Below are 7,903 nucleotides of genomic sequence, written 5' to 3'. Positions count from 1 at the left end.
ATTTCAAGCGAGCTCTAATGGCTATCTCTCACCTAGCCGACGGCTGTCAATCCTATGAGTGTAGTGAGCTTACCTTCATGTCGATCGAGTTGCCTCCTCTCCCGCACACTTCGGTAGCTCTACAATCCAAGTGCAAGCTTCAAGCAAGCTCGATCCTCCTGCTCCAAGCTCCGAGCTCCATCGCTGCGAGCAAGATAAGATAAGAGAAGAGAAGAGAAGAAGAGAGGAGAAGATGGAGAGCTTGTCCACCCCACGGTCCCTCACCCTCACACACTCACACACTCACTCCCTCACACTCTCACACTCCCTCTCTCAAGCACAAGCTCAAGCAAGCAGGAACAAGAAGAAGAAGAGGAAGAGGAGAGCTACTTTTGGCTACACACAAGAATGAGCTTCTCATTCACTTTTCAACTTTATATACAAAACCCTAAATCCCCTTTTGGGCGGTCATCCCCTTTTCCCCTTTTTTACATGGCCGTCGGCCGTAGCCTAGGCCCTTTTTTCTATTTCCTTCCTATCCCTCTTGCTTCTTCTCCACCGCTCGTCTATCTTTACAATTTGCACAGGAGAGAGCCTGGCACTCTTTTACAAGATTTCAGGGCGCGCCTTTTTATTTTAAAATGCACATTTCCCCTTTTGCATTTGCCTTGGACTTTTAAGGTTGCCCTTGCGCTTTTGGCCTTTTCTCCTGTTCTTTCTTCAGTCGGGCTACCTTTTTTCCGCCTTTGCCCTGCGTCTTTTTTATTTACTTTTGCTTTCTTCATGTTGGGGTTAACATTACCCCCCTCCTAGACGAGTGCCAGTCCCATGGCACTCTTCGTCGAAGGTAGCATGCGGAGCTTGCACCGAAGACGTGGGTGGAAGGGACTGTTGTGGCTTGCCTTGGAGGAGTTTTGATGTTGGTGCGGATGAAGGTCATTGGTGGCACTTTGCTATTCTGATTGGCTGGTGATATAATTGTTGTAGGTGGCGATAGGGCTACTCTTTGTTGGGAATGGTCACTCATAGCTGGCACGAGTGTTGGTGTTCTTGGGATGCTCATGGTGGATTCTGCTCGTGATGATTCTCTGGTGGTCTTGCATGATGAAGTCAAGGACAAGAGTTTAGAGTTGAGTGTTGATGTAGAGGTGACGGCGCTTTCGTTGGAGTCTTTAATAGTCAAGGACAAGAGTTTAGAGTTGAGTGTTGATGTAGAGGTGACGGCGCTTTCGTTGGAGTCTTTAATACCTGCAATTGGAAAACCTCTCATGTGGTCTCTCCTTAAGGGGTAGTGCTAGTCTTCTTATCTTGCACAAGACATATTTTGATTAGTTTGGGAGATAGGTCAAACTCTAAGCATCTAAGCAAGCCAGGAGTATTGTCCTGCACTTGAGGACCCAAACCGTGTATAGGTTATAGTGTGAATATTAAGTGAGTACACGTGCATATTTAGGTATTACTTAGTTAGAAGACTGTCGGCCTGGTTTCTTATATAGCAATGGGTCAGTGAAGCAAGGGGCTAAGTTGATGGAAAAATTTGTCAATGAAGACGGGGAGTATACTTGAAGATTACTTGAGACATCATTATGGTCTTGTCAAGGCAATGTAGCATAATTGAGCTCCGTGATGTCTTAGCTTTTGGTAGCTAGTGGCTACTTGTAGTGCTTGAAAAGTATGATGTGCTTTTCCCTTGTCTTTCATGCCTTGCTTACCACTGTTGATTGTAATGGCATTGAGATGGAGTGCAAAAGAATCGTGCAAGTGGTTCAGGGTGACAGGTCTAACCATAGGTGAGGCAAGCTCCCTAGGTATGTCCTGCCCTTAATGTGCCCTGAACTATTGTGGGTGATGCTAGGGGGCTAGGGGACTAGGGACGGAGCCAGCTGACCAAGGTCACTGGACGGACCTAATTTGAGGACCCCTAGGTGCGGTGCTGTGATCGTGGGTGCTTCTTATCTTTTCGTTCTTTTGTTTTGTTATGTTTTGTTTTTTTTGACTTGCCTGAGTACAACCATTGCAATATGTTGAGGCTATCAACCTTTCAATGGGTTGGGAAATGTCAAGCTTTGAAGGCTCAGGAACTGGATATGACAGTGATGATTGTGCCCTAGCCTCGTTGTTAGAGAAGCCGTTATTGCAATGTTGATACGATTGAGGTAACAACCGTCGTGAGCTCACTGTAGAGCTTGACCCAAGGAGAGAGCCTAGCCCATGACTATGCTTTGGTTCGTGCAATGTGGGCACTCGCAAGGGTGATTTTTCACGTTCGGTAGCGTGGCTTTGTTGCAGTTCTTTGTGCGGTTGGTGGTCTTGCGGTGACTTGGGCATTGAGCATGTTTGCACAAAGACCTGCGTCATCCTGCATCCACTTGTCACTTCATGAGAGTATATGCAAGTCGCATGCGTCAAGTACAACGAACAAATGTAATCATGTCAAAATACAACTTTTTAAAATGCTATGATGCTGATTGCAATGCCTATTCCAATGCTTGTAAAAGACGTGGGATACATTAACGATAGGTAAAGGAAGTGTGTATAAGTGGGGAGCCTGCCCCTTTAATCATCAAAAGACAAAAAGTTATGGTAGGATGGCTTGTTAAGTTTCTTGTATGTCATAGGGGCTACTCGATTTGCACAAGGCGGGGTGAGTCCGAGTGGTTAGGCGACTGAGGCTCTGCTGGTGAGGGGCTCCTGTGAGGTTGGGCAGGGAAGATGTCGGCCGGGACCTGAATGGTGTAGTCTCTGGCTGTGACCATTTCCAAGATGCTTTTGAATAATGCATCGAATTCTTCCTTGTCTCGAGCTGCCCTTTCAGCCTTTGAGCACCTGGTGCCTGAGCGCCTGTTGGGGGCTTGCATAACTGGTGTTGCCACACCTTGTGTGCTTGTTTGAGCTTCTACTCCCCTGACTTGGGGATTCTTCGGCCTACGTCCGGGGCGGTGTCACTTGGGACCTTGTTTCTTTGCATACCTTTTGAGGGTAGGCACGTGTAGCGCACCGCGGCGAAGGGGCGTGTGCTGCATGTTCCCATTGACAGCGGAGAGCATCTTTGCAAGCTAGCTGCCCTAGGTGCTCCATGTCTTCCTCGTAGAGGGACCTGCAAGATGCGAACCAAGGATTAGGCCTTGATACAGGATAAAACCATTTGCATGTAAGGGATTATAGTGTGGGTTATCAAGCGCATATGACGAGAAGGGAAGGGGTGAGGCATGTAGTGCAGAGGGATGGCCCCCATGATGATGTTCATTCAGCCTCCAGCCATTAGCAGATCTTGGCTCATGCTAAGTTACGTGGACTGGTGGTCATGGATTGGGGCAGGGCTCATCCTCGGAAGGATAGACCGGAAAGGGAAAAATGTGTATAGAAAGGGACTGCTCCCTGTCTACACCATCAGAGATGTTGGTTAGGGCTTCCTATGGTGGTAATGAGGGGTGCATGCCCTCTACCCAGAGGTGGAAATGGTCACATAACTTCTAAATATGTGGTGAGAGGAGGACCTGACGAGCTTAGCCTGTTGACCCCAACTCTTCTCCTTGCGCTTGACTATTATTGCTTGTGTGTGTTGATAGTGTCTATACAGGGTCACAAAATTCATTGTTTATTTACATAGATATCCATGAATCCATGTCAGTTCATGAGGATAAAAGCCAATTGTAGAACTTTGGATTGTACTAGAGCATGGCACATGCATCCAGTACTCGTGTCGTAGCTTACTCAATACCGATAGATATTTTGCAACATCGAGTAGCATCGAACCTTGTCTAAGTCTACTGGCAACATGTAATTCCTCCTCAGTGAGAACCTTATCAAAGAGAGAGTTCTCTTGGCTAGGTTCAACTAAGTCCCTGCCCCGAATGGCAGTCAGCACTCGAAGGGAAGTTGGTGCCACATAGGTTGGGTCTCTTTGAGACCGCCATTTGGCCAATCGCTCCTCTGAGACTGTCATGATTTGGGCTCCTAGTTTGGCCATTGCAACACGATTTTCAAACCAACGTTTCTCAAATTGGCTTCTACCCTGTGATTGTGACTTTAATTGCTCTATCTCTAAGAGATTTGGCTGGCAGAGCATTTCATTAAATGTCACGGTTAAGCGCAGTTCGTCAGCCTCCTTGTCAGAGATGAGTCATATGTGTTCATGTAGGAGCCTATCATAGTGCTCGTTAATATGTTCTTGCTCTTTCTAGGATAGGGAAAATGACAAGTATTCTCCAAGCTTCTCCTTAGGGAACGCGTCCATGTCCGCAAGGACGTAGACACATGAGAACACCTTGAGCTTAGCATCCAACTCAGTTAAGCATTCTTTGGTATAGATTTGTCACCCTGTTGTGACATCGTTGTATCCACTCTTGATAGGTCGATGCGAGTTCTATTGTCAGTGGATTGAGTGTTGAAAGCAACTGTTGATGGCAACGACTGCTTTGATTTTTCAGAGCACATGGATGTGTCTGAGGTTTCACCGCTATTAGGAGAGACATCAATGGGTTCATTGGTGGATGGACTTGATGCTTTATTCCCCAGCTCTCTAGCGCTCTTGGTGTCAATGTTCTCGGGATTCCCAACCACCTATGAGACTGCTGTTGTCTTCATTGTTTTCTCCTCTTTTTCTTGGTCAGTGAAGGTGTATCTCTCAACCACTCAGGACCGTGGACCAGGTCAATCATTGATGTGCTTGGTTGGGCCTCAGCATTCTCTCTCTAGTGTGTCCTTATGGGACATAGCCGTGGCCTGCTGAATAGCCTCGCTAGGTTGTGAGGGTACAACTGTCTCCCTTTTCGGAGAGTCTAGCTTTTTAGCTAATTCTCGTGTGTTTAACTCCTTCAGCCTAGGCTTTAGGCACTTTGGAAGTGGTGGAATTGTCAAGGAAGTTGGTTGCAACACGGGAATTGGCTGGTAAACTACTAAGGACACGTTCCACAAGGGGCATTGTCATGGCCAAGGGCTGTGATGACTGTTTTGATCCCTGATTGGGAGTAGTAGCGGCCAGTTTAGTGGGCTGGCTACCCTTGGTAGACTGCGGTGTCAAGTCGTTAGGCAGATCAGAAGTGTTCGTGTCCTTTGTTGCCCTTTGCGCATTCACTTGTGCAGGTTGAGCAGCGGCACATGGCTGTTGCTACCGTGCTTCCTGTGTCCATTTAGGTGAAGAGGATGTAGGAGATTTGGGACTCCTACGTGGGCTTGGCACTGACTAGAGAATTTTCTCGTGATTGTTAAATTCTGTCATTAGCTTTGTTGAGCAATCAAACTTATCATGAGCATTGTTGTGCCTGTGGTGCTCATTATCCTCTTGGGAAGTCAAAGGCTCCTTGGGCACTAGTGGACCTTGTGCACGCTTGACAGTTACCTCTGATATCTGCTTGCTATGCAAGCTAGGCTGAGGGTCTACTTTTTGATAGGTCATGTTTGGTTTCTTGATTTTAATCGTGAGGGGCTCAATCACTCCAATATTTTTGGTTCGAGACTTGGATTTTCGTTTAGGTTTCCTCTTATGCCTCTTTGCTTTTGACATAATTTGGGCTTCTGAGGACAGAGGTGGTTTAGTAGGGGGTTTTGGTACCCAAATCCATCGGTTGCCTGAATAATACCCTTGAGCACGAAGTAATGCCTTGGATATCCATCACAGCATTGTGCTAGCTCTCCATCGATGCCTTTGTCTATAAGGCTTGGGCTTCTTTCGTGGTCTTCTACGATATTTGTAAGTCCAAACCCTATCCTTGGCCTTGTCTCCTAACCTTTTTGTTTCAAGTATGGCCTCACTCACTGGTTCTCTCCGTTCAACCTGCGCTTGTATCAACTCTTTCAACCACTCTTTGCTCTCATTACTAGGCTTGCTTGGTATGTCAGAATGCTCCTTGCCCATCCCTCAAGGTTTGGTGAGGTCACCCTTGCTAAAATTCGTGATTATCCTCACACTTGGTAGTGTTAGGTGTATCCTCTAAGCTATATAGTCGGCTTCACACTTCGTTGCCTTTTTGAAGGGCCTTCCTAGAAGGATTTCCTTTCCACAATTCTCGCCATTTGGAGGAACATAGAACAGGACTGGCAAGCTTTCTGTTTCAATAGTTACAAGGATTCTGCACTTCCCTAGAAGTGCTTTTGGGTGTTCCCTGTAATGATTAAGAGTTGCATCAGTCGGTTTGAGCTCTGGTTGACCTAGTAGAGTCCATGCTTTGTAAGTCAAGATATCGAAATTTGCTCCTTCATTAATGAGAGCATCAACACTATGCTCTCTTTTTGCGGTGAGTTTGACCCTAAGATAAGTAGGTGGTACTATGTCTTCATCTTCCGGGTCTTGGGTTGTAAATTTAAGCCTTCTGACAAATGCCCTTGAGTCCCTAACTACACGACCAAATGTGGATTGTCCACTGATGTCTTGGCTTATTAGTGCAATGCTATTCAAGGAGCATCTATTGTCAGGACTGTCATATCTAGTCATTCTCGCTCTTGTAGCTTGATGTTGTTGCTTTCCGCTTTGACTAGATGCAGTCCGAATGTAACACGTATGTGTTTTTGCAGTGTGGCCCTTTTGCCCTTGTTGGCTAGATGGGCCCATTGAGGTTCTAGGGTCTCTGGGTCTCGTGCTGCTTGCTTCGAGTTGCTAAGCGGCTGCTCCCTATGATTTTGTCTATTCCGTGTGTCAAAATCAAGTTTTGAGCATCAGAAGGACTTTCGACAGTTGTGTTGTTGAGCTCTAGCCATGTCAGGTCAAATTTCTGAGAATTCGATAAAAATTTACACTCGGCCCAGCTGGTCCAAATTCCAGGGTCTGAGTGGGTCACTTGGACAGGCTGAGGTACATGGGCCGAGGGCCGAATTCGTGACTCGAATAGGGTAGACTCCGACGGGCCGAGGCACAAACTTGGACGAAGTCGCTCAGATGAGGTCACTCAGACGGGCCGAGGCACTTGGGCTAAGGGTCGAATATGACATGTGGCCGAGGGCCGAATGCTATGGCTCGGACAGTTTGGCTCGAATGGGCTGAGGGCCGAATTAGTCGATGGTCCGAATGGTCGACTCGGACGGGCGAGTAGGTCTGGGCCGAGGGTCGATTAGGGTTTCGGGCCGAGTGGGCTGAATGAAAGAGGGCCGAGGGCCGATTCTGGGACTCGGCCCAGAAGCGACAGCTCAGACGGGCCAAAAGTGGTGTGACGACAACAACGAGAGGTTAATTTTGCTCAATTCTTACGATTTAATCAATCATAGCAAGCATAAACCTCCAGATCCTATCTAGGGGGATAAGGGAAGGGATTCATATACTTGAATAGAGCAGAAGGCTCATCAATATGGTGATATTGAATCGAATTGTGTGATGGCTCTCTCTCTCTCTCTCTCTCTCACTGAAATGGTCACAAATGAGCTCTCCCTTGGCCTCTTGGCTCTTATACCCCTTCCTGGGTATGATGTTGATGCCCCCAATCACTCACTTTGCCTTGTTTTGCCCTATTTTGCAACAGTAAACCCTACCCTTCTCCGGTGCGATTTCCTAATCCTAACCTATGCTAAATGCAACAAGAATTGAAAGCAAAAAACTGAAATAATTTCTCCATGTTTTCCAATCATCAAACAAATAAAATATCCCAAAATACTTGTTTTGAAGATAAAAAACACCCAAACTTCCTATCTATCTCAAGCTCCGTTTTGGGGATGAATCCCTTACTTCGATGCTCGATATAAGGTGCAGTGCTCAAGCTTGAATTCGTTGGTCCTAGTAATGGAACCAAAATGGAGTGGGAGCTCACGCTCAACCGCCAAGACCCACGGACTGCTTATTGCTTCAAGCATTTCAAGCGAGCTCTAATGGCTATCTCTCACCTAGCCGACACGCCGTCGATCCTATGAGTGTAGTGAGCTTACCTTCATGCCGATCGAGTTGCCTCCTCTCCCGCACACTCCGGTAGCTCCACAATCCAAGTGCAAGCTTCAAGCA

The sequence above is a fragment of the Lygodium microphyllum genome, chromosome 26 (assembly GCF_053477565.2).
Source record: "Lygodium microphyllum isolate KBCC chromosome 26, Lygodium_microphyllum_v1.1.10, whole genome shotgun sequence".
In the NCBI taxonomy this organism is placed as follows: domain Eukaryota; kingdom Viridiplantae; phylum Streptophyta; class Polypodiopsida; order Schizaeales; family Lygodiaceae; genus Lygodium; species Lygodium microphyllum.
This window is presented reverse-complemented; position numbering follows the sequence as displayed.